The sequence below is a fragment of the Odocoileus virginianus genome, chromosome 16, assembly GCF_023699985.2.
Source record: "Odocoileus virginianus isolate 20LAN1187 ecotype Illinois chromosome 16, Ovbor_1.2, whole genome shotgun sequence".
NCBI classification, from domain to species: domain Eukaryota; kingdom Metazoa; phylum Chordata; class Mammalia; order Artiodactyla; family Cervidae; genus Odocoileus; species Odocoileus virginianus.
Window position 1 is genome coordinate 33,061,859 of NC_069689.1, and position 24,700 is coordinate 33,086,558.

The following is a 24,700-nucleotide window of genomic DNA, read 5'->3' on the forward strand; positions in this document are numbered from 1 at the left end:
TTTGGGGTTTGCAAGGTCTTCCCTGTCTGCAGTGGGGGCCTCAATTACACCTAGTGGTCTGTCTCTACGCCAATGTCTAGTCATGTCTGGAGGACTGCCAAGATAGGCTCACACTGAAGCTCCTGAGGGGGCCAAGGAGAGGAACTGCAGAGATATCTTTAGCCCTGCCCTTAGCCTCTGTCACAGATTGAACTGCATACCCCAAAAGATGTTGAAGTCCTAATCCCCAGTACCTGTGAACTTGATCTTATTTGGAAATGAGGTCTTTGTAGAAAGATCAAAATAAGACGAGGTTATTAGAGTAAGCCCCAATCCAATATGACTGGAGTCCTTACAAAAGGGGAGACACATACAGAGACAGACACACACAGAAGGCAGATGATGCAAAGACACAGGGAAAATGCCACATACAAGCCAGAGACGCTCAAGGCTACCAGAAACTAGGAGAATGGCATGGAACAGATCCTTGCCTCATGGCCCTCAGAAGGAATCTAAGCAACCAACTCTTTGATCTCAGACTTCTAGCCTCCAGAATTGAGACAATAGATTTCTAATTGTCTAGGCCACCTAGTTTGTGGTATTTGGTTACTAATACAGCCTCCTTTGTTACTTGCTTAAGGTACTTTGTTACTAATACAGTTAATGTAATAAGTTAATATGACCTCCTATTGATAAGCTGCCTCTGCTCCCAGCCTCTGACAGAGAAAGCAGGATACCCTTGTAACCTGCCCCTCTTGGGTCAAAGCTATGGGGGAGAATGCGGGAAAGAGTTCTGAGTGAAGGGCAACCAGACCCAAGACTTACCAGGATGCAGGACTGCTGGAGCCTGTTTCAGAGAGAGGACTCAGCACCTGCCCAGCCTGTCTCCAGTGACAGGAAGCTGTAGTGAGTGGTGGGTGCTAAAGTTGGAAGCCCATGTAGACCCTGGACTATGGCTGCCATTCTGGGTGATATATAAGATGAATAAGGAGAGGAATGACTTTGGGCAAACTCCAGGAGATAGTGAAGGACAGGAAAGCTTGGCATGTTGCCGTCCATGGGGTTGCAAAGAGTCTGACATGACTGAGCAACTGAAAAATAACAATGAGGAGGGGAAGCTGGCCAAGAAGGAGTTAAGAGAATGGAGAGAGGAGAAGCAGCTGAGAGCGACTGAAAGACACACAGACACAGAGAGAGAGAGAGAGAGACTGGAAGGGCCTAATGGCTCTCTTGTTTCTGCCCTTTCTGAGCCAGATTTTGTTCTGGTCCCTCATGCATGTGTGTATGCATGCTAAATTGATTCAGTTGTGTCCGGCTCTTTGTGACCCCATGGGCTGCGGTCCGTCAGGCTCCTCTGTCCATGGGGTTCCTCTCCAGGCAAGAATACTGGAGTGGGTTGCCATTTCCTCCACCAGGGGATCTTCCAGACACAGGGATTGAATTTGTGTCTCCTGTGGCTCCTGCATTGTAGGCAGATTCTTTACCACTGAGCCACCAGAGAAGCCCTTCCTCATGCATATTCTTTAATAAATGCCCAGGTTTTCCCTCTGGGAACTTGATTGTTCTCCTTCTTGCACCTAAAGGGGCCTGAGTATGGCAGCTCAGAATAGAATCATCAGCCCCTGGAGAAGAATGATACTAAGGAAAGCAGTGACATGGGTATTTTATTTAGTCCAGCTCCCCATGTTCTGTGCTAATATGAGAAACAGCAGAGTAAGCAAATTAGAAACTAAAAATAAGGAAGTCATAGTGAGGTAATACACAGCATGGTGATTATAGTCAATAATATTATATTGCATGTTTGAAGCTTGCTAAGAGTAAATCTTCAAAGTTCTCACCACAAGAAAAAATGTTTTGCAACTTTGTGTGGTGACAGATGGTAACTGACTCACTGTGGTGATTATTGCACAGTGTATACAAATATTGATTTGTTAGCTTGTACACCTGAAATTGGAGAAGGAAATGGCAACCCACTCCAGTATTCTTGCCTGGGAAATCCCATGCATAGAGGAGCCTGGCAGACTGCAGTCCCTGGGGTCACAAAGAGTTGGACATGACTGAGCAACTGAGTTTGCACACACATCTGAAATTAATATAATGTTATATGTCAATGATACCTCAATAAAAATATTTTTTTAAGTAATTAAAAGATTGCTTTAGCAAGACAGTGAAAGTGAAAGTTGCTGAGTCATGTGACTCTTTGCCACAATAGGCCAGAACACTGCAGTGGGTAGCCTTTCTCTTCTCCAGGGGATCTTCCCAACCCAGGGATCAAACCCAGGTCTCCCGCGTTGCAGGCAGATTATTTACCAGCTGAGCCACCAGGGAAGACCTGGAATACTGGAGTGGGCAGCCTATCCCTTCTCCAGTGGATCTTCCTGACCTAGTAATTGAACCGGGGTCTCCTGCATTGCAGATGGATTCTTCACTAACTGAATTATCAGGGAAGCCCATCTTTTTAAAAGCCCTCAGATATTAGGCACAAGATAGAATTGTTCTGGAACCCTGTGACAAAGTATAAGCCAAAAAGGGGATGGGGGAAGGAAACGATCATGCTGATGGGGCCAAAGCCTAGAAGTTCCAGTGACCTAGTTCTGAAGAGCCTTGCAGACCAAATGAAGCAGTTTAGCCTTTTCCTAGAGAAGGAGAGTGGCCCAGACTGACAGGCATCTCAAGAAGGATGAAGATAGCAGCAGGGTGAGAATGGAGGAGAGTGGGACAAGATTGGAGGGAGGAAGTATGATGAAGAGGCTGTCCAGGAATCCAGCCATGAGCTGATGGTGGCCTTGGATGAGGACAGGCCCCGGAGGAGGAATGAGGAAGGGATGTAGTGAGGCTAAGGCAGGAATGCTGCGTGTGAGAGCACTTGGTGACTGTGGAGCTGCTGGGAGGGAGGAATGGACAAGGACATGAAGTCACGTGAGGCGACCGGTGGGCAAGGACTCAGCCCCAGGGGCCAAGGACTGAGGCGCAAGAACCAGTCCCCAACATTTAAGACCCAGTCCCCCCAGTGCAGTCCCATCCCTAGGGGCTGAAAGTATATGTCACCCCCCAACAGCTGAAAAGCTCCTCTTCAGGCTGCTGCCTGCGTGGAGCCTCACACTGGAGCTCTATGTTTACACATTCAGGAGAATTGAATCCCCCATAATCATATATGTGACAAAGGGCTCGCTATAAGCAACATTAATGAAGACAAATGAATGAGCCAAATGCTGCAGCTTACGCAGCGGCTCTCTGGGGCCCTGCCTTGCAGGGAGGCTGCTGGGAGGGGGAAGCTCATTCCCGGCTGGGCTGCTGCTCTTGCTGGGCCTGACGGAGATGTATGAGAACCTCCCACCTCGGGGTGATTCACCACTGCCTGCCCAGTGAGGGCAGGCCTCGCAGGGGGCTTTAAGGGACTTCTGAGAAGATTCAAAGAATGTGTTTACGCATTTTTGGGGGAAAGCTATCTTAGAGGAGATAGGCAAGTGGAGATTAGCTGGACACAGTGGTCTGATCATGTTAAATAAACAAGCTCCCTGCATCGTGGTGGCTGCTGACTGGGAAAGCAGGTTCAGTTCAGTTCAGTCACTCAGTCGTGTCTGACTCTTTGCAACCCCATGAATCGCAGCACGCCAGGCCTCCCTGTCCATCTAGGTGATAGGATTTAATTCCAGCCAGTGAGTGCCCACACCCCGAACGGCATCTTACTGAGTGCCATGAATCAGTCCTGCATCCAGGATGGTACTGGCTCTCAGGGGAATTCTCTCCTAACCTTTAAGGCCATGTGTTTCTACTCATTTCTCTTTGTGACAAACAGAGAATATTCAACTTTGGGACTTTTACTCCAGCCCTACCTGTAGGGAGAGGGGGTGGATTGCAGCCAGTAGAAAGAAAAAGAAGACACGTATAAATCAAGCAGTGTAGACTGGGGCTGGGGAAGCGGCTTCGTTCTGGCCGCAGGTGACATGGGTGGATGGCACGCAGGCCACACCCTGAAAGGCTAGGCTGTGATGCTTAGAACCAGCTCAGAGAATCTCGAGAGGTAGAAAGACAGTGGTCCAAGGTGCCTTTGGTGAAAGGATACAAAAACCCTCCCCATGAATAGGCAGAAGTGCTTGCTATAAAAGCACCCAGACCCAGCAGCAGAGAGAGGACCACACTATTTCACCATTTGTTCTGTGTGATTCAGGAGACTGCACAGTGGACAATGCCTCTATCCCGGGGGATGTCTCTGACAGGACATTAAAAAAAGATGCCCCTCAGAGTCTAAATGAAACATTCTCAGAATTTCCTATCACGTATTCAAGAAGTCAATTTTACTAGATCAATAGGAAGGGATTTGAAACTAATTAATCAGTGCAGAGATCAGATTGGCCAATGACAGTGAGACAAAGGGATGGAAACTTGGCAAGTCAGTGCGAGGCCTGCCTGGATTCAGACAGTGAGATAATACTGGGGCTCATGCCTGTGGAAGAAATTCCAATTGCTCAGTGAAAGGAAGAAAGCTGGGTGACAAATCCACCATTACCAGCCATCCTCAGGGGATATCCTCTTCATGACACTCAGGTTGATTTTCCATTGCTGGAAGAAAAAGAAGGAAGTAGAGGTGATCAGAGACCATAAATAACTTCTAATGAAGCCAGGCAGGTGGCTGAAAGAATGTATGTGTACAGGAAAAATGAAGAACAAAAATAATGCACAAGTTTCCACCATCAACAGAGTGACTAAGAGTCAGTAAAACTGGGATGGGAAACAATATGGAATATCTTAACACCTTGAGCAGCCAGCAGCCACACCCTCGAGGTGCAGGCAGGGAATGGGGTCCTTCTCTCAGGCTCCAGTTCCCTCCTCCCCTAAAACAAAGGGTTGGTCCAGATGAGCGACAAGGCCTAAAGATGCTGCTGTTTGTTCCTGTTCTAGAGCCATATTGAGAGGGGCACAGGTCAGTGTTGATCAAGAGTGGGCCGTAACTGTGTCATGGAAAGACAGTCTTGCCTGGCTTTACTAGGTTATTCATGTTCTCTGATCACCTCTACTTCCTTCTCTTCCTTCCAGCAATGGAAAAATCAATCTGAGTATCACTGGCCATCACTGGGTCGTGGGAAGATTCCTAAATCAGGGCTATATCTGGCCTCAACCCACTCCCATCACTTAATTTTTCAGAATCCTTTCAGAACCCAGTCAAGTTGTATCATGTTATTTTATATGTGCCTAACAACATTCTCGGAGAAGGCAATGGCACCGCACTCCAGTACTCTTGCCTGGAAAATCCCATGGATGGAGGAGCTTGGTGGGCTGCCGTCTATGGGGTCACACAGAGTCGGACACGACTGAAGCAACCTAGCAGCAGCAACACCATTCTGGCCACATAGTGGCTCAAAATGTAGACATCCCTCATGTCTCCTGGAGCAGAGAAAAGCAATTAGATTTTGGAGTCAGGAAGAACTGGGTTCAAATCCTCATCATACCACTAGCTGGTTGTGTGATTCTTAATTGGCCACTTCCATACAATGGCACATTAGGCAATATGAAGAAGAATGAGTTGGTTCTATAGGAACTCACATGGAAACATGGCCACAATATATTTAAAGTTCATAACAGACAAGAGTCAAACAATGAAAGCAACTCAAGGATTCATCAAGGGATGATGGGCCAAAAAAAAAAAAAAAAAAATATATATATATATATAAGAATGGGATATTATTCAGCCTTAAAAAGGAAGGAAATTCTGACATTCTATAACATAGTTAAACCTAGAAGACATTATGCTAAATGAGAAAAGCCAATCACAAAAGGACAAATACCTAATGATCCCATCTATATGAGGTTCCTAGATTAGTTAAGGTCATAAAAATAGGAAGTAGAGTGGTGGTTACTAAAGGCTGGACGAGGGGGACTGGGGAGTCAGTTACAATAAAAAGGTAAATGTCAGAACAATGAGTATAGTATCTGCCAATTTTGGTTAAAGCCTTTTTCCTCTCTGTGTGTTGTCTTCGTACAAAGGAGAGTCTGGAAGGTTGCCTGCCCCACTGGTAACAGGGTTCCTTTGGGGGAGTAGGATCGCAAAGGGGTGGTAACAAATGACATGATTTACAAGTTACCAGCATCTCAAGGCATGAAGATTCGTGTTCAGTTATGACTGGGCAATGTCAGTAAATTCTGACTCTCAAAACTCCCCTGTTTCAAAAGGAAAAAAAAAGTATTCATCATTACTATGTCATTCCCTCCTGGGATGCTGTCTATGGTTTCCTATTTTATACCAAACACAGTCTGGACTCCACTGCTTGGTGTGTGAGGCCTGTACAAAAGGGCTGCAACCAGCCTCTTACCAGTCTCTCTGAGCTGTCTCCATGTGCCAGCATCACAACCATTCAACACTCCCTGAGAATAGTTCTTCACCTCTGTGGCCTTGGTCAAGCCTTTCTCTCCAGAAACTGTCCTTCCCCTCAATCTCTGCCAGCAGACCTCTCGTCCATTCCTCATGTACACAGTCTCTGAATCCCTGGATGGAAGTAATCTCTCCTTCCTCTGTCAAGGCAATCATCACACCTAGCTCATCTCTGATTCACTTGTATGTATATCTTCTCTCCCCTCACGGACCCTCTGCTCCTGGAGAAAAAGGATCATGCCTCACGCAGCTTAGTAATTCCCAGGGCACCTAATATGGTGTAATAATTTAAGAGCAACAATGGTGATGGTGGTGAGAGCTCCACACGGTACAGCTCCCTCACCTCATCCGGTCCTAGCTGCTGCCGTTCACTGAATGCCTGTGAGCCAGGCTCTGAGGTCAGAAATGACATATATCGCCTCACTTCATTCTCACAAGACTTCTGTGGTATAGGTGTTATTATCCCCATTTTGCAAATAAAGAAACCATGGCTTAGAGATTAAAACACTTCCTAAGATCACACTGCAAAAGTGGAGACCTGCGCTCAGGCCTGACTGGCTCTAAAACACGTGATCCCAATAATTATAATCAACTGCCTCCCCGGTATACTGGCACATGCAGTGGGCACTCAATACTTGCCTGTTTAATGACTGCAACTGGAGAAAAGGTAGCATGCCATGGGGAGAGCATAATGGCTATGGACTCAGTGCTGTAAAAAAACGCAAAAAATACCCACCGTGCTCTGGGCTCCTTGGCCAGTGGAATTCCTAGAAGTGTCAGCTCGCGCCTGCTGGCAACATTCGAACGACACTTAAGACTGTTCAGGCCAACCACAGCTCTCCCTTTGCTCTCTTTCTCAATTGATTTCAGATACCCATTTCTCCCCAACCAAAGCTTCATCTTCTCCCCATCAATACCCGGGGGCTCTGCTCACGTCTGTCAACGGTTAAGCCTGGAAAGTGGCGGGGAGGCGTGATTCTCTTGGATTCTGACCTCAGACACACAGACGTGAGGAAACAAGCCCTGCAGAGCTGATGTGGCCCACTCACCTGCTCGTGCTCTCCAGAAGCTCCAATGGTGAGGAGCACAGGAAAGATTCTCAGATGTGGAGAACAGATTCTAGAGGCTCTAGGAAGGACAGGAAGGAGGGACCTGCCTGCTGACCTCCGTGCCTTAGGCCTTCTTCTTCAGAGGCAGGTGACCCCAGGACTTGGTGAATGTGGACTTGCACTGTCCACACGTGCTCCTGTAAAACACAGAATGAGTTCCAAGACTTGGTGTGAAAAAAAGAATGTAAAACGTCTCATTAATAATTATGTCGATGACATAGCAAAAAGATAACATTTTGGATATTTAGCTTAAATATATATATATATATGGTTAAAATTAATTTTTAATTTTTAATATATGTAAAAAATACGAAATTATATATGTGACTTGCATTTGTTGCTTGCATTATATTCTCATTGGACACAGCTGATCAGACCTCTAGACCCTCTGCTGTAGGTCCATGCCCAAGACTGGCTTTCCAGAGTCTTGACTCAGATAAATCCCACCTGGGTTTTCTGTGCAGCAGCAGTTACGGTGCTTAGGGTTCCCCGCCTCTGAAGCCAACAGCAAAGTGTGAGAATAAGAAAGAACTAGACAAATGGAGAAAGTAGTATCGACATATATATACTGCTGCTGCTGCTAAGTCGCTTCAGTCGTGTCCGACTCTGTGCGACCTCATAGACGGCAGCCCAAAGGCTCCTCCATCCCTGGGATTCTCCAGGCAAGAACACTGGAGTGGGTTGCCATTTCCTTTTCCAATGCACGAAAGTGAAAAGAGAAAGTGAAGTCGCTCAGTTGTGTCCGACTCTTCACGACCCCAGGGACTGTAGCCTACCAGGCTCCTCCATCCATGGGTTTTTCCATATACACTATCATGTGTAAAACAGATAGCTGGTGAGAAAGTCAAAGTTGCTCAGTCGTGTCTGACTCTCTGTGACCCTGTGAACTATACAGTTCATGGAATTCTCTAGGCCAGAATACTGGAGTGGGTAGCCTACCTCTTCTCCAGGGATCGAACCCAGCTGGATTCTTTACCAGCTGAATCACAAGGGAAGCCCAAGAATACTGGAGTGGGTAGCCTATCCCTTCTCCAGGGGATCTTCCCAACCCAGGAATCGAACTGCGGTCTCCTGCATTGCAGATGGATTCTTTACCAACTGAGCTATCAGGGAAGAAGTTGCTATATAACACAGGAAGCCCAGCCTGGTGCTAGAGGGGTGAGATGGGGCAAGGGGAGGGAGGCTCAAAAGGGAAGAGAGATACGTATAATTAGGGCTGATTTGCATTGTTGTAAGGCAGAAACCAACACAACATTGTAATTTTCCTCCAATTAAAAAATTATAAAAAGAAAGAACTAGATCTTTGTGTATTCACTCACATTTCCCTCCCAGCCCACCTCCCTGGGACAGTGGTTCTCAAAATGTGGCCCTTGAACACCAGCGTCACTTCACCTGGGAACTTGTTAGAAATGCAAGGGATCAGGCACTATCTGGAACTGTACATCTCTAAACCTCGAAGGCCTCTTCCATCATAGATCAATGCTATAACGAAATGGGGAGATGCACCTTAGATTTTCTAGGTTGAAACAGCAATGTGGAAAGGGAAAAGCTTTTCCTACTGTCCGCCAAGAGGGAAGCAGCTGATGGTCAAGAGAGGCCTGGGACACTTTCATCCTCTGAGGCTCCAGGCATGTGAAAACAAGTTCAGCTCAGTGGCTCAGTCGTGTCTGACTCTTGGAGACCCCATGGACTTCAGCATGCTGGGCTTCCCTGTCCATCACCAACTCCTAGAGCTTGCTCAAACTCATGTCCATCAAGTCAGTGACAGCATCCAACCATCTCATCCTCTGTTGTCCCCTTCTCCTCCTGCCTTCAATTTTTCCCAGCATCAGGGTCTTTTCAAATGAGTCAGTTTTCCACATCAGTGGCCAAAGTATTGGAGTTTCAGCTTCAGCATCAGTCCTTCCAACAAATAGTCAGGACTGATTTCCTTTAGGATAGAGTGGTTGGATCTTCTTGCAGCCCAAGGGACTCTCAAGAGTCTTCTCCAAAACCACAGTTCAAAAGCATCAATTCTTTGGCACTCAGCTTTCTTTTTGGTCCAACTCTCACATCCACACGTGACTAATGGAAAAACCATAGCTTTGACTAGATGGACCTTTGTCAGCAAAGTAATGTCTCTGCTTTTTAATATGCTGTCTAGGTTTGTCATAGCTTTTCTGCCAAGGAACAAGTGTATTTTAATTTCATGGCTGCATCTATAGTGATTTTGGGGCCCAAGAAAATGAAGTCTGTCACTGTTTCCACTGTTTCCCCATCTATTTGCCAAGAAGTGATAGGATCGGATGCTATGATCTTCGTTTTTTGAATGTTAAGTTTTAAGCCAGCTTTTTTCTCCTCCTTCACTTTCATCAAGAGGCTCTAAAGAATCTTGATGACTCTTTAGTCTAGTTCTTCTCCACTTTCTGCCATAAAGGTGGTGTCATCTGCGTATCTGAGGTTATTGATATTTCTCCTGGCAATCTTGATTCATTTGTGCTTCATCCAGTCAGGCATTTTGCATGATGTATTCTGCATATAAGTTAAATAAGCAGGGTGACAATATACAGCCTTGGCATACTCCTTTCCCAATTTGGAACCAGTCTGTTGTTCTGTGTCCAGTTCTACTGTTGCTTCTTGACCTGTATACAGATTTCTCAGGAGGCAGGTAAGGTGATGTTGTATTCCCATACCTTGAAGAATTTTCCATAGTTTGTTGTGATCCACATAGTCAAAGGCTTTAGTGTAGTCAATAAAGCAGAAGTAGATGTGATGTGAAAACAAAGGCATGTCCAAATAGGGTTTCAAAAATTGTGACATATTTTTAAAATTTAATAAATGAAGGCTTGTGCCACATGTAAAATTTAAAACACAAAACAGTATGATCATCCTATTCACAATATAATAGAAGGATTTATTTTTGAAATTTATGGGCATGGTACCAAAGTCTGGCAGAAATTTAAAGCCGATGATCGTTTCCTTCTTTCAGCCCTATTAGCATATCTTTGAAGATAAAACTTTTAAAATCCAAATTTGAAGCCTTTGGTGAGTGTGAGAATTCTGGATGAAAGGCCTCCCTTTGCTATGTGACCCCTCTCCAAGAGGACCCCTGGAGAGATGTCCTTTATAAATGTGGCCAGGGGCAGCTGGGCCATGGTGGTCAGCCAGCAACAGAGAGCCTGGCACCAGACTGCTGAGGTGGGCTGGGGGACACAGGAGAGAAATCAGGGTTCTGAGAGTGTGCCCAAGCAGTGCCAGCCAGCACTTTCCCATCCCCCACTTCGCTGGTGGCTCAGATGGTAAAGAATCTGCCTGCAATGTGGGAGAGTTGAGTTCAATCCCTGGGTAAGGGAAGAGCCCCTGGAGAAGGGAGTGGCAATCCACTTCAGTATTCTTACCTGGAGAATTCCATGGACAGAGGAGCCTGGTGGGCTACAGTCCACAGGATCGCTAAGAGTCGGACACAACTGAGTGACTGACACACACATGTGATCGGAGTCCATGTCTGCAGCTCGCCACCTTCTTGGCCTCTGGTGCCCACCGCCCCCCACCATCCACAGGCTGCTGGCAGCCGGAAGTAGAGCAATGACAGGTGCAGAACACCTTTTACCGGTGAGATCAGTCCTCTGGTTTGATACACAGTTGCTGGGGACGGGGAGGAATTGGAGAAACACTTGCCTGTGTAGCACCTGCAGTAGTGTGGGTTTATAAAGGCACAGCTTCTTCTATCCCAGAGGCTAGACTGGGTTCAGAGCTCAGGACTCCTTGCGATATTAGGCTTTAGGAAGAAGAGAAAGCAATGCCAGACTGAACACTTACTGCCTGGGCAGCCAGCACATCAGTGAGGAGTGTCACTGGCCCCAGCAGCATATGCTTTCTTCTTTGGGAGGTGAACTCAGAGACATGCCGACTAAAGGCCCTGCCAGCTGCAAGCCTCTGAGGTCTCTCTGGAGGCCCCCAGCAAGGTCTGCGGCATTCAAGCAGTACAGACAGCCTGGGTGCTACAGGGTAGAGCGGGGAGGGGGGGCGGCACAGGGCAGGAAGAAACAGCACCCCTTGCTCTCCTGGACTCTTTGCATCAGCAGCCGCCACAGCTTTCCTATTTCCTGGAGATATGGCCCAGGTCTCATGTCATCCTCTCTCCAGAGAACCAAGGCTTCCAGGGATGAAGGCCATGCCCAGGCAGAGGTGGGTGAGAGCTGGGGTTTCCAGTCCAGGGCCAGCCCTCACACTTCATGGTGTCCTCAGCCAGGGTAGGGTTGGTCTGAATCTGCCATTTCATTTTTCTCATCACTCTCCCTCTGGGTCAGTAGGTTCCTGAATTTCTCCAGACTGTGGAAAATCCGAGCAGGCGGGGAGAGAAAGGGAGGGAGAGAAGGGAGGAGGATGAGCATGTGGGCTGTCCACTACCTCGTGGAACGAGGGTGGTAAACATTTGGAGAGAAGCCAACCGTCTGGCGCCTCGAATCTTCCACATCTCTCCAGCCAAGATTCAGACCTGTATATTCTGGGCTCTTTCTGCACCATTTCACCCAGGCTTTAAATTACCCAGAACTGGGTCTGGGTTATTTTGTCCAAAACTTTCCTCTGGAAATCCAGATTGTGATGCAAGATATACATTCTCGGAATCAGATTTCTGAGGCCTAAATGCATGTCAGCATGGACTCAGCAGTCTGACTGCATCCCATTTCCATCAGCCTGTGGGGTGAATGCACTGTGAGGTACTCCTCACTTCCTGCTGGCTCGGGAGACAGCAACAGTACAGACAAATTGGGATAACTTAGCCAGGGCTCAGCTTGCCCTGGCTATTCAGAGAGAGTGAGGAAGAGGGTCTCAGATGACTTGCACAATCAATCCCAAGGTTGTCAGATTGCTTCTTCACTGTGGAATTATTGGTCTCAAAATCCACCCCTAGATTCTGTTATGACAGAAGACCATTTTGGAGAGACAACCAAAGCCCAATCCCAGAGAGTCTCCCAAGTGCTCTAGTAATAATACCAGCGATAACAGTGGTGGTTAATAAATATCACTTACTTTGTGCCGGTTACAGTTCTAATGCTTCATGTGGGTCTGTGGGGAGAGGCAAGGATCATCCTTGGTCAGGTGGCCTCAGCCAGCTCTCTGCAGGACAGCCCCTTGCCCTCTGCTAAGCCTCCAACATAGACAAGTCTCTTTTTAAAAAAAATTTTTTAAAAAACTGGCCGTCTCATGCAGCATGTGGGATCTTGGTTCCCCAACCCAGGATGGAACCCAGGTCCCCTGCAGAGGCGCAGCATCTTAGCCACTAGACCACCAGGGATGTCCCAGAACAGACATGTCTTGACTCCTCAATATTCTCGTTCAAGTCTCAGCCAGTCTAGAAGTAGACCCAGTCTACTTCTCCTCACCACAAGGAAACAGTAGTAAGCCCCTGATGGCTGTATTCAGTGGAGTGTTCTTTGGATGAAAACTCCAGAAGAAGGGACTGTGAGTCTCCAGGAGGCAAGCACTGTTTTTGCCCATTGCTTTTGTTCCTCTAGGGAGTTGTAAGGTGTGGCGGGTGGAGGTCTAATTTGGTGAAAATATGATATGTAAAAAGCATAAGTTAATTCATAAAGTTATTATTGTCTTTCTAAAGCAGCCTGTGTAGATCACAACAAACTATGGAAAATTCTTCAAGAGATGGGAATACAAGACCACCTGACCTGCCTCCTGAGAAATCTGTATGCAGGTCAAGAAGCAACAGATAGAACTGGACATGGAACAACAGATTGGTTCCAAATTGGGAAAGGAGTATGTCAAGGCTGTATATTGTCACCCTGATTATTTAACTTGTATGCAGAGTACATCATGAGAAATGCTGGGCTGAAAGAAGCACAAGCTGGAATCAAGATTGCTGGGAGAACTATCAATAACCTCAGATATGCAGATGACACCACCCTTATGGCAGAAAGTGAAGAGGAACTAAAGAGCCTCTTGATGAAAGTGAAAGAGGAGAGAGAAAAAGTTGGCTTAAAACTCAACATTCAGAAAACTAAGATCATGGCATCTTGTCCCATCACTTCTTGGCAAATAGATGGGGAAACAATGGAAACAGTGACAGACTTAATTTTCTTGGGCCCCAAAATTACTGCAGATGGTGACTGCAGCCATGAAATTAAAAGATGTTTGTTCCTTGGCAGAAAAGCTATGATAAACCTAGACAGCATATTAAAAAGCAGAGACATTACTTTGCTGACAAAAGGTCCATCTAGTCAAAGCTATGGTTTTTCCAGTAGTGATGTATGGATGTGAGAGTTGGATCATAATGAAAGCTGAGTGCCAAAGAACTGATGCTTTTGAACTGTGGTGTTGGAGAAGACTCTTAAAGAGTCCCTTGTGCTGCAAGGAGAGCAAACCAGTCAATCCTAAAGGAAATCAGTCCTGAATATTCATTGGAAGGACTGATGCTGAAGCTCCAATACTTTGGCCACCTGATATGAAGAACTGACTCATTGGAAGAGACTCTGATGCTGGGAAAGATTGAAGGCAGGAGGAGAAGGGGATGACAGAGGATGAGATGGTTGGATGGCATCACCAACTCGATGGACATGAGTTTGAACAAGCTCTAGGAGTTGGTGATGGACAGGGAAGCCTGGTGTGCTGTAGTCCTTGGGGTTGCAAAGAGTCAGACACAACTCAGCAACTAAATCGAACCGAACTGAAAGCAGCCTGCTCTGGGGTAGCTTTCTGTAATTCCCTAAGTATATAAAAAATGTGAAACCTTATCAAACACACATGCATTGCATAGCACATACCTGTAGGAAAGTGAAAGTTGCTTAGTCGAGTCTGACTCTCTGGGACCCCATGGACTGTAGCCCTATTGCTCTTCTGTCCATGGATTCTCCAGACAGGGATACTGGAGTGGGTAGCCATTCCCTTCTCCAGGGGATCTTCCTGACTCAGGGACTGACCTGGGTCACCTGCAGTGCAGGTGTCTGGGTCATCAGGAAAGACCTACAAGTGCTCCTAAAATGCTAGTTGGTATAAACCTTATTTTTCTAGCATGTGTCCTGCATAGAGCAGGGCGAATAGGGGAGTAAGAACAGTGTCATTGGCTGCTGCCCGCGTACTGGCTGCGGCGTCAAGCACAGGGTGCCTGGGAGCTTCCGCAGCAGCATCATCTGCTGTCCTCACCACACACCCGAGACGGAGGGACTCTAATCCCAATTAACAGATGAGGAAACTGAGGTCTGGGAGTCAAATGATGTCCTCATTATTGCACAGCCACCAACAGAAGAACTTGTTGGAGCCCGGGCTTGTCTGATTCCAATGACCAGAACTAGAGATAAGATGCTAGCAAGACAACATCCAGAAATTCTCCCAAGCTATGCCCCAAAGCTCCCTAATTCCAGATGTGATTACAGAAGCCTGTCACTTCCTTTCTTTTGCATCTTCCTTGCCTTCCTGATCCAGTCAGGATGAATTTTAGATGGGTCCCAAGTGGGGTGTGCCTTTGGCTACAAAGAGCTACTCAGACACTGGTGCAAGTCAAGCCAGTAGGTCTGTGAATAAACGCCCCCTTCCAGAAACATCCTTCTACAAGCACAGCTTGACGAGAAGGACTCAGGTCCTAGAGCTGGTCAGAAGGGCCATCACCCAACACTGCCAGGTCCAAATAAGAGAGGCGCTGGTTGCAGAACCAGTGACATCACTGGCTGGCTGAGAGAAGCACAACAGGAGGTTCTCCAGGAAACTTCTCGGCTTTCAGGGAAGTTGACCTCTGCAGATTCAGCATCTCGAGGAGCCAAGGCCAATTCCAGGCCTGGCATATTCTAACAAATGCAGCACTCAAGCCCAAGACGTTCAAATTGTTACCTCATGTTAAAGAGAGCCCAAAGCTGCAAGCAATTAGCACTGCATCTGTGAGACTAGGGAAAGACAACCAAGAGAACAGGGCTTAAAATGACTATTTTGGTCCATGTGGAAAATTGATATGTTATGTGCATGATAAAATCCTTTCAGATATGCTTTTAAACCTTACATTTTTAAAATTCAGGGTTTAAACGTTATTCTGGGAAAAGCAGCATGAGATCTATAGCATCAGGAGATCCGTAAGTAAACTGCAAAGCTGTTGGAACCTTCAGCAAAGGAAATAGTGTAATAAATGAACTCAGGCATTAGTGCAAATGAATCAAACTGCATAAATTATAAAATTTAATCAGTCATGGAATTTCAATACTCAAAAGGACCTTGAAAATTATCTGTTACCAGAGCAAAAATTATGGAAAATAAATGGTCAGGTGGAGACAATCTCCTGGCTAGAGAAATGTACAAAGAAACAAGAGAGTTAGGAGGTAGCAGGCACAGTGGTTGGAAAGTTCAGGGTTTTGCTCAGCCAGCCTGGGTCTGAAGCTCAGCTCTGCTTCTTGATGGCGGTGGGAACCTGGCTGGGTTGTTTGATCTTCCTAAGTGAGTTTACACCTCTGCAAAATAGGTCAGTGCAACATAAGGTTATCTGGGTCTTAAGGGAAACCATTTACAGAAAAGACTTATTACAGTGCCTGGGACACCACATGGTGCCTGAGAAGTCAGCATTCTCTACACAAACAGAATCTCAGTGAGCCAGACTGACACACTCACTGTATATCACTGTGGCCTTTCTCCCATCAGTCTATGAAAAAATAAAATAAAATGCAGTAGACCTAAGCACTCAGGTTTCTGACTGTGAGAGCTGGACGTGGTACTCAAGGACTTTTGGGGGTTAAAAAAATGATGTTCATAGAAGGGATCTGCGTCTCAACTGAGAAAGAAGCCAGACCTGATAAGCAAGAGAAGAGGCCCCATAGAGATGCGAATCTCCTCCCTTACAAGGGTTAAGTGAAAGCTTCCTGCAATGGCTATTGATGCAAAACTGCCCCAAAGTTATATAACTCTGGGCGAACATCTGGCCAAAGGAGATTCAAAACCAGCTTCAGTGGTGTTCTATTTTAGCCTAGAGTTGAAACTAGTGCTGCAGTCATAGTGACTAACTGAAAAAAGCTGAAGGTTAACAATTAAGATATTATTCTATGTTTGTGTGTCTTTACATCTTAATATAATTTAGCCTTATAATGAAAAGAAGTGTTAGTAGCTCAGTCATATCTGACTTTTTGCAACCCCAAAGACTATATATAGCTTGCCAGGCTCCTCTGTCCATGGAAATCTCCAGGCAAGAATACTGGAGTGGGTAGCCATTCCCTTCTCCAGGGGATCTTCCCAACCCAGGGGTTGAACACAGGTCTCCTGCATTGCAGGCAGATTCTTTACCATTTAAGCTACCAGGGAAGCCCCAGCCTTATAATATAACATTTACTCATCATGCTGAAGAAAGCAATGTAGGATAGTGGGAGAATCACAGGCTGTGGAATAGGACAAATCCTATACCTGTCCATTGGTACTGTGAATAACTATACCTGTCTCCGGGGTTGCTGTGAAGTGTGGCCACATAGCTGGTGCCTGATAAGCATTTGTTTCTTCTTCCGTTTCTTCCACACTTGTTACATTAATAAGCAGTTCTATTTTTGAATGGAAAAGATGGTGATCCTTGCCTGACTTCATTTCCCACACCAACCAATAGGACTCCCAGCTGCTCAGATCAAAATCAAGGAATAGATAGCACTCTCTGGCACCTGGTGACTCAGATGGCAAAAAATCTGCTGGCAATGCAGGAGACCTGGGTTCAATCCCTAGTCAGGAAGATTAGCTGAAGGGATTAGCTCCGGAGCATAATTTGCCAAGCCTGAACCTACAGTAGCAGAAAAGATGCCTGTGCTTAGAGCAAGAGACAAGGTCTTCGTCCTATTTTTGCTACTGGCCAATTTTTTTTTTTTTTTTTACCATAGGTAAGTCACTTAACATGTCACCTGTATTTTTCCCTCCAACTCTACAAAATGAGGAATTTATTTTTTTTTTAAGACTGGACAGCATCCAAAGCCCTTAGAGCTGTAAGACCTCCATGTTTCTATAGTTTGGTTCATGCTGGTTCTTGCAATGTGTGACTGTGTTCTATTTCAAAAGGCACGGGGCCCTGCTCTATGACATCCATGTTGGTTCAAGTCATGATTTGTTCCCTGAGCTAGAGTCTCCATATAAACAGTGGTTGCACAAACAGAATCTGAGTGAACCAGGGCGCCAGCTGTCACTGCTGGGCCCTCTGCTTACTGTGGAGATCAGCTAAAGCTGTGAGCTAGGAGTAAACGGATCTGCTATGGAGATATGATTTTACTGTGAAAATGAGTTTTCTGATGTGTTTAAAGCAGCAAAAATGCTCTGAAGACGTTTATGTCTAAATGATCTCACATGAATTAGGGGGAAAAAAAAATTACACAACCTCACAGGCTTCTGCAGGTATTTAGTTACTGTGGGTGATAAAAATTTCACTTAACTCCCAAATGACCCTCTCACCCTGAAAATTTTTTTGTCAGAATTCAAAATAAAATGAGGGCATATGCCATTAATAGCCTCAATAATCAGACCAATGGGGGCAAGAGCTTTGGTTTATAGAATATTAACATCTCACAAAAGTAGGTATTTGATTCACCTCTGTAACCTTATAGCTTCCCTAATAGAATTTTGCACCTAGCAGGCTGGGAGCTCTTTGAAGGCAGAGAAGGTATCTTGTTCCTACTGAGCACAGGACCCTGGTATATTATAGATGCTTGTATTATTATCTACTATAGGCCAAACTATGGCCCTATAGTTTGCTAAGGCCACCATCACCACCATCACCAAGTACAGCAAACTGGTACTTAAACAACTGAAATCTGTGATTCGAACAGCAGGAATGTGTTTTCTCACCATCTTGGAGGTTAGAAGTCCTGAGATCAAGGTGTCTTTAGAAGAGCTGGTTTCTCCTGAGGCCTCTTTTCTTTGCCTGCAGATGAACATCTTCTTCTTGTGTTTTCACATGATCTTCTCTTTATACATCTCTGTTCAAATTTCCTCTTTTTAAAAGGACACTGGTCATATTGGACTGGAGTCCACTCTAATAATCTCATTTTAACTTAATTGCCTCTTTAAAGACAATATGTCCAAATACAGTCACATTCTGAGATACTGGAAGTTAGGTCTTCAACATATAAGTTTAAGGTTGCTGTGCTCAGATGCTCAGTCTTGTCTGACTCTTTGCAACCCCATGGACTGCAGCCCACCGGGATATTCTATCCATAGGATTCTCCAGGCAAGAATACTGGAGTGGGTAGTCATTCCCTTCTCCAGGGAATCTTGCTGACCCAGGGATTGAACCTGGGTCTCCTGCATTGCAGGCAGATTCTTTTACTGTTTGAGCACCAGGAAAACCCCAATAAACTTAGGAGGGCACAAATCAATCCAATACATTGCTCAGTAAGTGCTGAAAGAGTGAATGGTGCAAGGATAGGTGGATGAGTGGATGAACAACTAGGTAGTCAAACAACACTAGGCAAATCAAATAAATTGACACAATTACTTGTGGAGATTGTTTTTGCTATAATACCCCAAAGGTTTTTACATTCTATACTTTCATCCAGCCTTACAAGATGTTTTTAAAAATTATTACTCACCAAATTCCATCAAGCTGACAAGAAGTAGCCACACCCTGACTTATCAATACCATTTCCCCTCGAGGGAATATCAGTATTTGCCTACAACAAATAACTACTACCTCTCCTGTAAATAACTATGTACTTAGTTCCTTCATTAGGGAAACAGAAAGAACTAAAAGAATAGTTTTAGTTAGATCAGTTGCCTGATATTTCTCTGTTCAGCCTGTGTTTGTTTGTTTTTAACTGAACCTGGCCAGTACTTAGTTTCTAGGTTGTCTTCAGTTCAGTTCAGTTCAGTCACTCAGTCGTGTCCAACTCTTGCTGACCCTGTGGATTGCAGCACGCCAGGCCTCCCTGTCATCACCAACTCCCGGAGTTTACTCAAACTCCTGTCCATTGAGTCGGTGATGCCATCCAACCATCTCATCCTCTGTTATTCCCTTCTCCTCCTGTCTTCAATCTTTCCCAGCATCAGGGTCTTTTCAAATCAATCAGCTCTTTGCATCAGGTAACCAAAGTATTGGAGTTTCAGCTTCAGCATCAGTCCTTCCAATGAATATTCAGGACTGATTTCCTTTAGGATGGACTGGTTGGATCTCCTTGCAGCCCAAGGGACTCTCAAGAGTCTTTTCCAATACCACAGTTCAAAAGTATCAATTCTTTGGCACTCAGCATTCTTTAGAGTCCAACCCTCACATCCATACATGGTGACTGGAAAAACCATAGCCTTGACTAGACGGACTTTTGTTGGCAAAATAATGTCTCTGCTTTTTAATATGCTCTCTAGGTTGGTCATAACTTTTCTTCCAAGAAACAAGTGTCTGTTTATTTCATGGTTGCAGTCACCATCAGGAGTGATTTTGAAGCCCCCCAAAATAAAGTCTCTCACTGTTTCCACTGTTTCCCCATCTATTTGCCATGAAGTGATGGGACCAGATGCCATGATCTTAGTTTTCTGAATGTTGAGTTTTGAGCCAACTTTTTCACTTTCCTCTTTCACTTTCATCAAGAGGCTCTTTAGTTCCTCTTCACTTTCTGCCATAAGGGTGCTGTCATCTGCATATCTGAGGTTATTGATAGTTGTCCCGGCAATCTTGATTCCAGTTTGTGCTTCATCAAGCCCAGCATTTCTCATGATGTACTCTGCGTATAAGTTAAATAAGCAGGGTGACAATATACAGTCTTAACGTACTCCTTTTCCTATTTGGAACCAGTCTATTGTTCCACGTGTTGCTTCCTGACCTGCATACATATTTCTCAGGAGGCAGGACAGATGGTCTTGTATTCCCATCTCTTTCAGAATTTTCCACAGTTTATTGTGATCCACACAGTCAAAGGCTTTGGCATAGTCAATAAAGCAGAAATTGATGTTTTTCTGGAACTGTCTTGTTTTTTTGATGATCCAGCAGATGTTGGCAATGTGATCTCTGGTTCCTCTGCCTTTTCTAAAACCAGCTTGAACATCTGGAAGTTCACGGTTCATGTATTGCTGAAGCCTGGCTTGGAGAATTTTGAGCATTACTTTACTAGCGTGTGAGATGAGTACAATTTTGTGGTAGTTTGAGCATTCTTTGGCATTACCTTTCTTTGGGATTGGAATGAAAACTGACCTTTTCCAGTCCTGTGGCCATTGCTGAGTTTTCCAAATTTGCTGCGTTCAATAGAGTGCAGAACTTTCACAGCATCATCTTTTAGGATTTGAAATAGCTCAACTGGAATTCCATCACCTCCACAAGCTTTGTTCATAGTGATGCTTCCTAAGGCCCATTTGACTTTACATTCCAGGGTGTCTGGCTCTAGGTGAGTGATCACACCATCGTGATTATCTGGGTCATGAAGATCTTTTTTGTACAGTTCTTCTGTGTATTCTTGCCACCTCTTCTTAATATCTTCTGCTTCTGTTAGGTCCATACCATTTCTGTCCTTTATTGAGCCCATCTTTGCATGAAATGTTCTCTTGGTATCTCTAATTTTCTTGAAGAGTTCTCTAGTCTTTCCTATTCTATTGTTTTCCTCTATTTCTTTGCACTGATCACTGAGGAAGGCTTTCTTCTCTCTCCTTGCTATTCTTTGGAACTCTGCATTCAAATGGATATATCTTTCCTTTTCTCCTTTGCTTTTGGCTTCTCCTCTTTTCACAGCTATTTGTAAGGCCTCCTCAGACAGCCATTTTGCTTTTTTGCATTTCATTTTTTTGGGTATGGTCTTAATCCCTGTCTCCTGTACAATGTCACGAACCTCCACCCATAGTTCAGCAGGCACTCTGTCTATCAGATAAAGTCCTTAAATCTATTTCTCACTTCCACTGTATAGTCATAAGGGATTTGATTTAGGTCACACCTGAATGGTCTAGTGGTTTTCCCTACTTTCTTCAATTTATGTCTGAATTTGGCAATAAGGAGTTCATGATCTGAGCCACGTCAGTTCCCAGTCTTGTTTTTGCTGACTGTATAGAGCTTCTCCATCTTTGGCCACAAAAGTTGTCTCAGCATACTGACTCCATTCAGTGAACTTTAGAAATGCCCCCAAAGAATTGTAGGGGACCAGGAAAAGACCCACCAGGGACCTCAGGTTGATTTGGTCACTTTGAGTGCTATTACACCTCTAATGGCATAGAAATTCAGGAGCCTATCCTCCTCTGCCAAAGATCTTTCTCTATGTTTTCATCTGGTTGTAGAATAATCTTGGTCACAGTAAAATTATCAAGGTGGTTGAAGGTGTGTGTCTGGATGGGGTCAGCAAGGTACTTGTGTCCGAGCGCTGCCCCGAGATATCCTGGGTCACAGCAACGGCCACCAGTTTGACTCATAAACTCTCCTAGTGCCAGCCTCTGTTCTGATGGGAAGCACTGCTTGGGCACACACCCAGCCTTAATGAATGAACTCTTTGTGGCACAGCCAGTATGAGACTGATTCATGGTGTTGTGGGACCATGTGGGCACTCATTCATTCATTCATTCCTCTCTCATCCATTCCTTACTAGAAACCTGGCTCAGTGGTTAAGCCATAGCATAAGCTTCCTTTGAAGAAGTGTAGTAATTGTAAAAGGTTCCGTTATGATTCACACCAATTCTGGGCTTTAAAATAACAACAGAGAGATACATTGATACTGTGAGTTCTATCTGTATAAGTTGTGAATTAGGTGTTAAAATTTAAAGACAAATTTATTGTGGTCCTTGGTCGATGACAATGATAAATTATCCTGCCTATGACCCTTGGGCAGATCAGCTACTCTAAATTTAGGATTAACCCAGGCAATCTCCCCCCTGCTGCCTTCCCCCGAGGCTTCCTAGACGAGGTGGTATTACTCAGTATTTCCATGGATGTCACTAGGCATAACACTGTGTGATTTCAACTCTGTGTACAGAACAGGCCCTTGAGGGTCTAGTTTTCCCCATCTGCAGAGTTCTTTTCTCACCCCACCCCTCCAGACACCCAGACGGTTGTGGTGGGAATTAATCAAATATATTCATGTGCCATAAAACTTCTTGTCAGGGATTCAAACCAAGTGATTTCTGACCTCTCTCTGACTGCCTCTATTTATAAAAATGTGTTTTAGCTCTCCTGTTTTAGACATGTTTTATTGTATACCACTTCACATTCTTTTTTCAGAGTAGGTAGCATGTAAATCATAGTTGAAGAAAATCCATCAAAGCAATGTAATATTCTCAGAGCATGAGGAGTTCAGTGAGGAGGCGGCAAGATGCTGGGTCGGTTCCCCTTAGGCCCACCTGGCCAGGCACACCTGTCACTCCCTAGTCAGTCCTGTTCTCTCCAGGCTGAGGAGTGATGGAAGAACCACCCAGAGGTCTGTGAGGAGCCCCACTCTGCCAGAAGTCGAGCGTTTAGTTCACTCAAGCCTTGCTTTGCTGACAATCGCACATCACAGAAAGACAAGGTTACGGTGATGAGAGCTGCTGCTTGGACCTATTTTTGGCCAGTGAGGTAGAACTAGATGGATGACAGGATGGAGCTGACTGGCCCTTGGAGACAAAGGGGACTTGCCATCATACGATTTATAAGAGCCAAAGAAGGGAACATGAGCAGCTAATGTTCCTGAGACTGTAGGAAAGAGGAACTACACAAGTCCAGCAAAAATCAGGTGTGGTTCACTGAACTTGAACAAACTCAGATATAGCATAATGTGGAGGTTAAAGTACACTCAGGAAGCTGTATAGACCTGAGTCAGGCTTGCAGCTCTGCCCTCACAGCTGTGCAAATGTCACCTCCCCAGAGCGCAGGTTTCTCACTATAATCATGAAGAATAAGACCTACCTTGTATGTCAATTGTGGGAATTAAATGAGATAAGGTATTACAGCGTAGTGCCTGAACCATGGTAAACACTCACAGGTTGGCTGTTACTGTTGCTGTTACCAGTTCTTTTAGGCTTCTGAAGCATAAGGTGCTAGGCTAGATGCTCTTTGATCCCATGGTCAGAGACTGTAATCATATAGAGCTTGATTCCAGAAAGACTGCAGGTTCCACATAATATAATTCTGATGATCTATTTATACCTAATTCCAGAGAGGAAGGAGCGAGGGGGTTATCCAAAGAAATCACTATGTCTCCAATGAGTTTGTATTTACAAAGACACTTACAAAGGCAGGAAGGAGGAACCTGCAGCCAAGAGCAGATACAAAGGAATGGCATAAAATGAAAGAATCAAGTAAGGGAAGTGGAAGGCTGGGGCCTGGGATTTGTGCAAACGAACAACAACGCTTAGAACAAGAAAAAGAACAAGAGAGGTGTTGGCCTACTGCTTGGGGCAGATGACACTGTTAACTTTGATATGATATAGTGAACACAGAATTACTCAATTATGAGTTTGTTTCCATCTTCCCTATCAAGAAGAATGATCTGTGAGCCAGAAAGGAGAACAAAAACAGGGCCGAGAGGAAATTAAAGTCTGAGATAGTGAGGGGATAGGAGGAGGGGACCTGCTGCTGCGTTTAAGTCTCCAGACTCTGATGAATTCCATCTCGGCAGCATCTGTAAGGGCTCCCAAATACTCACTGAGAGACACAAGACAAACAGCCCCAGGACCCTCAAAGAACGTAAATTCATCATTACAATATATGAAAAATGGCACTATGATAACATATAGGTTTATGAAGCATGGAAGAATTTCCAGAGACTTGCAGAGGGGCAAATGCTTCAATTTTAGTAGCAGAGACTGTTAGCAAAATTTACACCAACTTCATCCCTCTCAGAGGGTTCCTCAAATGTTAATTTGTTCCACAGACATCCTTGTTTGGAAATGGTAACAAACAAGGCTGCACAATCTCTTTGTGAACCGGGAAGAAAAGTAGAGATTCCACGATAGAACAGGTAAGAGAATTCAGCATAGCTCAAGCATAATCCCCAAAGAGGACTAGAGAAAATAGGCTAGCATCCATCTGTAAAGGGTTTTTAATGGCGCACGACTTGGTTTCCAGTGTCTCTGGACACATACAGACAGGGGTCTGGCTTGTAGAACAAAGTAGGTATGCTGACATCTGCTGGGAGAAAGATCAGGAGGCAGTGGGTGGGGTGCAGGAGGGGTTCAGAGAGAAGCTGAGGAAGCGAAGAGCCTGTGTTTGGATCCTAGCTCCACCCCATGTTAGTCGTGTGATGTTGACAGAGTTACTTAGACTCTGACTCCATTTCCTCCCTCTGGAAAATGGGAAGAATAATTGCTTCGACCTCACTAGATGACGTAGTTCCCATCAGTGTGAATTGAAGCATTTAGAAAAGTACCTGAT

The 24,700-nt window shown here is 45.1% G+C and overlaps 1 long non-coding RNA gene across 1 annotated transcript in view; it reads right to left on the reverse strand.

Annotated features, from left to right (window-relative positions):
• Positions 1-7,404: 7,404 nt before the first annotated feature.
• LOC139038725 (uncharacterized) overlaps positions 7,405-24,700 on the reverse strand; it is a 51,786-nt gene continuing 34,490 nt past the window's right edge. Inside the window, exon 3 of the long non-coding RNA XR_011491826.1 lies at positions 7,405-7,595. This is a non-coding gene — a long non-coding RNA (uncharacterized lncRNA). The remainder of the gene's footprint in view (positions 7,596-24,700) is intronic.